This window comes from Mesocricetus auratus, unplaced genomic scaffold, assembly GCF_017639785.1.
Source record: "Mesocricetus auratus isolate SY011 unplaced genomic scaffold, BCM_Maur_2.0 Super-Scaffold_100013, whole genome shotgun sequence".
Classification (NCBI taxonomy): domain Eukaryota; kingdom Metazoa; phylum Chordata; class Mammalia; order Rodentia; family Cricetidae; genus Mesocricetus; species Mesocricetus auratus.
Window position 1 is genome coordinate 62,071,813 of NW_024429196.1, and position 10,824 is coordinate 62,082,636.

Sequence of the window (10,824 nt, forward strand, 5' to 3'; positions counted from 1 at the left end):
TTTCTCCACATCCTCTCCAGCATGAGTTGTCACTTGTGTTTTTTGATCTTAGCCATTCTGACAGGTGTAGGATGGGAATCTCAGAGTCGTTTTGATTTGCATTTCCCTGATGGCTAAGGATGTTGAACGTCTCCTTAAGTGGTTCTCAGACATTTCAGATTCTTCTGCTGAGAATTCTCTGTTTAGATCTGTACCCCATTTTTAATTGTATTATTTGGTTTGTTGATATCTAGTTCCTTGAGTTTTTTACATATTTTGGAAATCATCCCTCTGCAGATGTGGAGTTGGTGAAGATCCTTTCCCATTCTGTAGGTTGCTGTTTTGTCCTATTGACAGTAAACTTTGCTTTTCAGAAACTTTTCAACTTCATGAGGTCCTATTTATTAAGCAGCACATATATTTTTAAGTACAGAAAACTGGCAAGTGGTTCGAATGTACATGCATGTGCACATACACACATACAATTAAAAATAAAATTTTTCAAAAATGTCAATTAATGAGGTTAACTGTTCTCACGTCATTTAGAATCATTTTGTTGGTTTCACTGCTGTTACTAATGGGCACCTAAACAGTACATGTGACTTCCTTGTACCGGGGGACACACGTTGGAGCACTATTCTCTAGAAAACCCTGAGTTTAGCTTATATGGAAGAAGCTAGGGTGCATAGTGATATGTGACTGTAGATGCTAAGGACTTATCTGTGGGGGACAAAAGCATGCTCAATCATACTACAAGAATACTTGTTCAACTATGGTCATAGCAACATTATTTATAATAGCCAGGACCTGGAAACAACCTAGATGTCCCTCAATTGAGGAATGGATAAAGAAAAATGTGGTGCATCTACACAATGGAGTATTATTCGGCTGTTAAAAACACCAGGAAATTTGAAAGCAAATTGATGGAACTAGAAAAAAAATCATCCTGAGTGAGGTATCCCAGACTGAGAAAGACAAGCATGGTTTGTACTCACTCAGAAGTGGATATCAGCTGTAAAATAAAGGATAATATGCTACAATCCACAGACCAAGAGAGACAAGATAACAAGGAGTGTTCATGGGGGGGAGGGGTGCCCAGATCTCCCTGGTAAGGGGAAATAGGAAAGAGTGATTGGATCGAAGGTCAGTGGGGATGCCAACATGTGTGACTAGGTTGGGGCGGGGCAAAGGAGGAGACTACTGAAAGAGACCACTGGAAAATGGGGTGATTTTGGGGTGAGGTAAAACCTGGCATGAGTGAATCTCCCGGGAATGTACAAAGATGACACCAGCTAAGTCTCCTAGAAATGGTGAATACATAGCTTAAACTGGCCATCTCCTGTGACCAGGAAAGACTTCAAATGAAGTGAGTGGGAAACCAACCCAGCCGCATAACCTTCGACCTACAGTCCGTCCTGCCTAAGGATGTGCTGGGATTAGTGCCTAGCCCAACTGTCGTCAGAGAGGCTTCATCCAGCAACAGATGGAAACAGATGCAGACCCACAACCAAACATTAGGTTAGATTTTTAACAAGAATACCTGACGAGGTGGTGGTTTTTTGTTTTTTGTTTTTGTTTTTCGTCTTACAGTCAGGAATTTAAAAACCAAAACCAACCAATAAATAAACCAACAACTCTTATGATGTTTAGGTAACAGTAAATGGCTACACCCACTGGTTAATTGAGGTATTCTATTAGTCCTACACTCCTTTTTCATGTGCTAGCTAGAATGCTTGGAAAAGAAACAAACACCCTCTTATATACTCTTCAGCTACCTAAGAAATACAATTTATGTAGGAAGACAAGATAAGTGCCAAGTATAAAATAAGAAATGGATTTATTAACAATGTAAAAAATACAAAACCAAGCTATGAAGACAGATGAAGGATAAAGAGTATTTACCTAGCTGGGAGAGGTAACATGCCTGTAATCCCAGCATTTGAGAGGCTAAGGTAAGAAGTGATAAAGAGTATTTACCTAGCTGGGAGCAGTGACATGCCTATAATCCCAGCATTGAGAGGCTAAGGTAAGAAGATCACCAGTTTGGGATCAATTGGTGATTGCATAGCAAGACTCTGCCTCAAAAGAAAAAAGAATAAATAGTATTTGGAAATGCTTGCCCATATCAACACAGCCACGTCAGCTACGGTTGCTCAACTTGTTTTTACTTCTTTTCTGTCCGTTCTGAAAACAGAGTGACTCTTTCAAAGAAAGCATGAGGAAAACCCCAGAAGATTTAATGTGATGCTTCAAAGGAGGACGGATCAGAATGCAGGAGAATAGGTAATGAAGAAGGTTTTCATTTGTTTTAGTTTTTAGTAAAATCTTCTTGGGCTGCCTCCCTAAAGCAGGTAGATGATAGAACTCGTGGGACAAAATATAGTCTAACATCAATCAGTGTAAAACTAGTTCTGCTGAAGGAAAATTTGTAATGGATTCTACAAATGCTTCAGGTTAGTTTAGTATTTAGCTAAAAATGTGAACTCCCAACTGTCTTAAACACTCAGTTTGTATTGGAGACAGATATGGTCTTTTTCATTTCTTTTCACCCCATGTCACCTAACGTCTCTATGACAGTCTAAAAGTTGGGCTCAGAGACATCCCAAAATTATACTAATTTTATTTGTTAATAGAAATATAGTTCCTAAATAAACAGTAACTTAATGATGCCATTCACACAGATGTTATGGAATAAATGTGGCCATTACTCCTTCAAGGTCTGCATGATGCAGAACAAACACATTTGCAGAAAACAACTGGACACACAACTCTAGTTATCACAAAGAGAGGACACAAGACATGCAAAAAAAAAACAATCAAGTCACACAAAACCAAAAATGACTGTCCTAGTCATTAAGCACATTTGAAGTTTGTGTTTTCTGGGCTTTAACACCTTCTCAAATGTAGTACCAGCAGTGAGGAAACCAGTGCTACCTTGTGCCTAGAGAGTCTGTCCAGATCTAACAATAGCTGAAATTCACTGAGCAGGAAACTCACTTCTAGGAAGCTCACATATATTAAGGTTAGCTAGCAAGTGTGGGGCCAAGTCATCTAGTCTGTTCCTTGCCTTTTGATGGACAGACACCTCATAGGTATCTGTCTCATTCATTTGCCCTGATGTGAAACTGGGTGAAGCCTGGTGATGTTGCCAGTTGAATTTGTACTCAACTACTCTTAGGTTGATGCCTTCACAGGCGACAGGACATTCCTAAGGAACCAAAGTCTCTAAATCCTGACCTTTGGTACACAGAAGTCCTTAGGGGCCCAGGATTCAGACAGTTGTCGATTTTATTACGCAACTTTGAATGCACTTAGTTCCCCTAATGCTCATCCCACCTCCTGTCTCCCTAGCAAACATTGCATAGCGTTGGACTTTGCTAGGTGAACATCTGACAAGGTACACAATTTTATCTCCTGCCTTAAGCTGCACTCAGTGGCAACCAGACAGTCTCTTGGACATGCATTTCCCTAACATTTCTCAAAATACACAACATACTCATAAGTGCAAATGTTTAGTTATTTTGAATTCTTTATACAAACAACTAGACACTTGGATCTTTTAAGGAACAGGTAAACAGTCCTTACTCAAGTAAAAAGGCAAGGGTTAGAAAAAAGAAAAGCAAGTTACAAATGTTTGATTTTTGTGCTTGTGTCTTGCTTCCTTTGGTGACAGTATTGCTATGCAGCATTGGGTGACCGGTTGCATAGCCCAGCTCCTCATCAAGCTTGTAGCAGGCCTCCTGCCTCAGTCTCCCAAGTACTGGGATTATAGGTATGAGTCAGTCTGGCATCTACCTGTGTTTATTGAGATTAGTTTACATATTCATTTTCCAGAAAGTAAATTGCAAATTAAAAATTTAAACATTAAACATAGCCAATGTGGTGGGGCATGTTAATAATCTCAGCACTTTGGAGGCAAGACAAGGAATTCAAGGTTAACCTCAGCTACATAACAAGTTCAAGACCATCCTGGGATATATATGACCCCATGTCTCTAAAAAAGTAGAAGAGAAGGCTGTCAAGATAGCTCAGCAGGTAAACACTTGTTGTGCAACTGTGGGGATCCAGGTTCAGATACCCAGAACCCATGTAGAGCCAGACATAGTACGGGGCACCTGTAATCCCAGAACTCTCATGGTCTGATGAGAGGAGAAGACAGAACAACCCCTGTAAGTGCTCAGACCAGCTAGTCTGGAGAGTGAGCAATGAAACATGAGAGACCCTGGCCCAAACAAGGGAGAAAGCAAGGGCCAACACCCAAGTTTGCCCTCTGACCTCCACACTCACTCCTTGGCATGTGTACCCTTACAGTATACCATGGTGAATAATCCATGTCTATGTAAGGAGAATGGGTGTTTTTGCCATTCAATTAGATATTCATTTTATCTACTTGAAACTGAGTCACTTTGCTTACAATATTAGGTCTTCTATCTACTTGGGTTACTCTAACCTGTAATCAATCAATTTATCTTTAAATAATACCAAACTACTTCTCAATTAGTAAAATAACTCTAAAAGTCAGGTGTGGGGAGTGAACCTAATATCCTGGCACTTGGGAGGGTGAGGCAGGATGATTGTGAGTGAGAGAACAATTTGAACTCTGTGGAGACCATGACACCAAAAACCAACCAACTAGCTGGTCATGGTGATACATGCTGAACATCCCAGCACTTTGGAGGTAGAAGCCAGAAAAAAAAAGAGTTCAAAGTCAGCCTGGGTCACATGAGACCATGTTTCAAAACAAAACAAAATAACCAACCAGCCAACCAACTCAAGAACCAAATAAAAACTTTATATTCTTACTTCTGTGTTTTATTTTTTCTTCAGTGTTATTGTTCACATATATTTTCCTTTTATATATTCTGTCACCCTATAAGCCATTGCTCTTATCTTTGCCTTAGATAATCAACAAACTTTAGAACATTTAGAACTTCTAAAATGAAAGTATCTCCGATTTTATAATTCCAGGTTAACCAGTTAGCTTCATTTAGTTGTGAAGTTCCAACTTTTGGCCTACCACCATGATTTCCTGTACAGGAAATTTCCTTGACCATTTCTTTTAGCACTGGTCTTCCAGCAGTGAATTCTGTAACTTGTTTGTCCCATGTGCATGTGAGATTTTGAATGTCTCACTGGAGGCGGAGAAGCCTCTAGAGATTCATGGTATCAATCTCTTTTCTTCCATAAGTGCATCAAGAGTAGAATCTACTTCCCCTCACCTTAGCCTGGTCTGACACTGTGGTTTGACATAACCAATGAATATGGCAATACCCCCATGCACTCATCAATGTTGTATCTAGGCTTCAGAGTGTACAATCAGCTTCTGCCTTTGCTTGAGGAAGTCAGACACCTTGAGCTCAAGTAAACTTGAATTATGAGACATAGTGTGGAAAGAGGGGAGCCGGTGTGAAGGAAGACATATGAGCAAGACCTTCTAGGACCTTCCATTACAGTCTATGTACCTACTAAATTCAGTTGAGCAGTGACTTTTGCTGATTCTCTGAAGAGCTAAAGCACAGCCCAGCAGACCCCAGCCCAAATTCCTAATCTCATCACACAGGACAAGAAAAATCGGCTACAATATTTAATATATTATAAAATACCTTCCAGAAAACTAACCCCTGGTCTAGAGCCAACTGAACCGTGCTCCCATCCAGTGATATTCCAATGGATAAGAGTGTGTGATAATTGATTTTCATTGTCAACTTGACTGGATTTAGGATTACTTAGGAGGCCGGTGGAGCACATCTCTGGGTGTGTCTTAACCCTAAGAGTGTTAAGGAAAAGAGGAACACTCAACCTGAATGGTACCATCCCATGGGCTGGAGTTCTAGACAGTAAAGGAAAAAAAGGAGACAAATGGCAGATGCTGCTGTTCTCACACTCTCTGCTTCCTGGCCTCCATGGCAACTCTTTGGATAACTTGATGGAACAGTCTAAAAGCAAGAGCTCAAATAAAATTCTACCAGGCATTTTCACCATAACTATGAAAAAAAGTAACTAGTGCAGATGGAAAAGCTTAAAACCATGTGGGATAGGTCTTACTGTTTAACAGTAATTCTGGGTTATTCAATACCTAGAAGTTGAGTGTGTAGACTAACTAATAATTTTCAATGTGCGTTTGAATAACAGAGTTTCATGAAAGAATTTTGTTTCAGGCACTCTTGCCAAGACTTCAGATACTAAGAATCTACAAGCATTTTTTATCGAATAAAAAATGTACTTGTTTTTCACATTCAAAATTTTAAAAATTGCGTGCCATGGCAAAAGGAATGAATATTGCAGCATCGGCTGAAACGAAATCACCACCTTTTGGCTACAAGCCTTTCTCTGGAGATGCACACAGATGGATGGCTTGGGCTCCACAAGCCAAGACTCTCTTGTGCGATGGAATTGGAAGCCTGCCATCTAGACATAAAAAGAAACAGAACTGGATGGGCTAATGTGTTAATTAACATGACTATCGAGGAATTTCAGGGTTTTTATTTACTTCCTCTAGTTTCCTCTCAAAGGTGGCTTCAAGAACAAATTACTCATTAACAAGCTTTGCTAATAAGCTGTTGCTGTGGAAAAACATCCAGGGTTCAGGCCAATGTGGGTTGGCTCTATTGCTTTTGGATTTGTAGCAAGGGGCATCATATCAGTGCAAGCACGGTGCAGCACAGCTGTTCACCTTGGGCTAGAAAGATAGAAGAAGAATTCAAGGTCCCACAATCACCCCTCAAGGGCTTGCATCCAGTGACCCAAACCTCCCAATAGGCTCCACCTTTTAAAGATTCCACACCTCCCCAGAACTCTAGGCTGAAGATAAAGTCCCTAATACATGACCTTTGGGGGGACACTCCAGGTCCAAATCACAGTGCAGCCTAAGGAAGCATATGATCACATATTTGCCCTCACTGGGCACAGAATCACAGAAATGCTTCCTTTGCGATAGCAGTACCAATTGGTAGATTGAGTAGCAAAGAAAAAGATGACCTCCTTAAATACGTAAAAAACTAAAATGCCTGCTGGGGCTCAGGGATGACTCAGTCAGTAAAGTGTCTGCTGTCCAAGCATGAAGACCTGAGTTTGAGCCCATGGACCCATGTAAAGAAGTTTAGCATGGTGGTGGGAGCCTGTAATACCAGGTGGTGGTGGTGGTGGTGGTGGTGGTGGTGGTGGTGGTGGTGGTGGTGGTGGTGGTGGTGTGTGTGTGTGTGTAATACTAGTAAGATGGAGACAGCAGGATGCCCAGAGCTCCCTGGCCAGTCATCTGAGCTCTAAGCTGATGAAGAGACTTTGTTTAGAAAATCACTCTACAGCACCGAGGCTGATCTCTATCCCCCGTGAGCACATGTACACCAGCACAAACACACACACACACAAAGAGAAAAATTCCTGCTTCATGCCATCCTTATTAAAGATATCTAAAAGTCTGGTTTCTTGCTACTGAACAATAGTTGACACTATTCATTATCACTTTATTTCCCCATTTCTGAGTCTTGGCTTCTGAGAGTCATGTGTGTTTGTCCTAGAGAGTCACCCTTGGCTAAAGCAAAGCCTTGATCTCGGCCTCACTGCTTCTTTGCCGACATTGTGCCCAGAGGCTCAGGTGAGAGCAGAAAGTTCCAGCCAGATCCTTTGCCCTAGTTCTGATGGTTTTTCATGGGATGGAATGGTTCCATTGCCCAATGTGCTAATTCTCTCTCTCGTCTCTCTCTCTCTCTCTCTCTCTCTCTCTCTCTCTCTCTCTCTCTCTCTCATACACATATACACAGAGGGAGGGGGAGCATTTGTTTTCCATCTGCTTACCAATGGAAACCAACCCACAACAAATGTATCTGATCAGGTGTGTCCTAAATCCATTATGTTGAAACTTATCCTCAAGGTAATGGGATTAGGTGGGTTCTTTGGAAGTTAAATGGATGCTAAATAGAACTGTGTTTAACTATTTCCACTTTGTTGTGACAAAATGCCTGGTGCAAGCTGCTTAAGAAGAGGGACTTTATTTTGGTCGATAGTTTTAAGGGTGGAGAAGGTGGTGGAGAGTGTACCTGTGGCAGCAGGAGCATGAGGCAGCTGGTCACGCTGCGTCTGCAGCCAGGAAGCAGGGAGAGATGGATGCCAGTGTTGGTTTTCTCCTTTCCTTCTTTTATCCAGACCTAGGCCCAAACCTATGGGATGGAGCCATCTACTTTCAGATGGGTCTGCTCTCTTGGAAACACAGACACACTCAGAGTGCATCTCCTAGGTGATTTCAAAGCCAGCCCAGCTGACAATGAAGAGGAACTATCACAAGAACTCTGCATCATATTTGGGATCAGTGTTCATATAAGACAGATCTGAGAGCGTCTGTCTGAGAAGACACAGCAAAACTATTGGGAAGTGAGATGCTTCCTTGGATAAAATGGCTTGTCCTGCAAACCCGGCAACCTGAGTCCAATCCCCAGAACCTGTGTGGCAAGGAGAGGGCTGGCTCCCAAAAGTTGTTCTCTTACCTTCCCACATGCACCACGGCACATGTACACGCACATGTGTGCACACGAGAGCATGCACACATGAGCACATACACGCTGCACATACATGCATCACACTACTCAAACACAATACACACACATACTGCATATACAGACTATATATATATACATACACTATTCACACTCACACACCAACCACATGCATACACAAAACATACAACAATAATAAATACATTTTAAAAAAGAGATGTGGTCTGTGGATTGGAAAGGGGTCCCCTCACTACATATTGAATTCACTACTTCAATATTCCAGAATTTAGGCAGATATTTCTGTTGCTTGTAAACCACTGCTATTGTGATGTTTTATTATACTTGCACAAAGGGACTAAATATCAACTCAATGCAGGTCTTGATTCATTTAAACAACTCATCATTTCCCCTTCTTTGTCCTATGTTATCTTAGAGCAAATCCCACGTTATAAAATTTAATCTGTTTGCTTCTTCTCCCTTGTCAACACTTAATGACCCTTTGAGGAAACACACGGTCAAGGTTTAAACAATCCAGGTAGTGGCTAAGTGCTCTTGCTGGACAACCTGAGTTTGACCCCTGGGTGCTTTTTAAATTTGTGTGCACACATGAGATTGTGTGAGAGCTGGCTTGAGACTATGTACACTACATGCCGACAGGTACCGGGGAGAGCAGAGGAGGGTCTTAGAACCTCTGGAAATGAAGTTATAGGCACCGTGAGCCACTGGATGTGGGTGCTGGGAACTGAACTTCAGTCCTTTGCAAGAGCAGCCAAGTATTCTTAGCCACTGAGCCATCTCCCCAGCCCCCAGGGTGTTTTTAGTTAATTAATTGATCAATTAATCATTTAGTGGTGGTGGAGATAGAACCTGAGGCCTTGTATATGCTATGGAAGTGCTCATCCCCAGACCCTAAAGTTTTCTCTTTATAAAACTATGATCTCTATACAATCCTTACATTTTAAGTTAGCCATAATTATAATTCCTTATGTCATTAGCCAGGACTTATTAAGTTTCAACTGGGATCTAGTAAAGTCCAATACACTGCAAATGACTGGTATGTCTTTTTGTTTCCTTCTGATCAGTACTTTCCAACTCTTTCTCCCTACTTAGACAGTTTTTATGCAACATGGTTTTCAACTTTATTATTGCACTTTAGGTCTCAGGATTATGAATGTAAATACGTTATAATAATGACTGTTTTAGCCAGACAGTGGCGGCACACGCCTTTAATCCCAGCACTTTGGAGACAGAGGCAGGTGGACCTCTGTGAGTTGGAGGCCAGCTTGGTCTGCAAAAGCTAGTTCCAGGACAGCCTCCAAGAGGAAACCCTGTGTTGAAAAACCAAAATAATAATAATAATAATAATAATAATAATGACTGTTTTGTGGTATTTGCATGAGTCAGGCATTTTCAGAAGTACTTCGCATATATTACTTCATCTTGACTATATTTTTTCCAGGACTGAGGATCAAACCCAGGGCTTCCTGTTTACAAAGCATGCACCTGACCATTGAGCTGCACACTTAATCTCACTTTATCTTGACCACAACCCACTGAGCTGCTTGTCACTTTCATCTTGTAGATGGAAAGCCAAGAGTTGATGAGGTGAAGTCTTTTTCCTGGGAACACAGAGTTAATAAAAAATCAAGCAGAGGTTGGAGACCACGTCATTCCCACTTCAAAGTCCATGTCCTTAACCTGCAGCCTCCAAATCCTGAGTAAACGCATCCCGAGAAGTTATTAGGGTGCTACATTATTCTAGGTATCTCATAGGTGTTTTTGAAATAGTTCTTAAGTTAACAAAGGAAACAAGATATTATGATCAAACAGGCAGACAGCCAAGCTAAACCAACAGAGACTTATTGATCAGCCACCAGTGGGATTGGGTAAAATCATCAGATAAATCAGGTCTCCCGCTCACCGCCAGAGAATGCAGACAAACAAACTCATTCCGTAAAGACTGGCTGGTAGGGAGCACTTTGGGGATTCTGCAGACCCAAATGGAGTGGAAAGAAGGCAACTCTTATGAGAGGAGTTAGAGCAAGCAGTGGGCTCTTCCACTTAGTGTGAGGAGTACAGGTCCTTGGAGCGGTGTATTAACAAATGAAGCTGGGTGATGAGGGCCGTCTGCTGGTGAAGCTCACCTCGGCTTCTGGCCTTCCAGTGTTTGTGTGGAAAGGTGCCACATACCCACAACAACCCGATGACATGCTGTGTAGGCAGATGAGAGCCCAGCCCTTACCATGCCCTGGCTGTCTTTCCTGGCAGGACCCCAGCAGGAAGCACAATGTCCATGCATGGAAACTGCCCTTATCTCTTCACCAATGCCTTTATTAAAAGCCCAGGATTGTCTTCG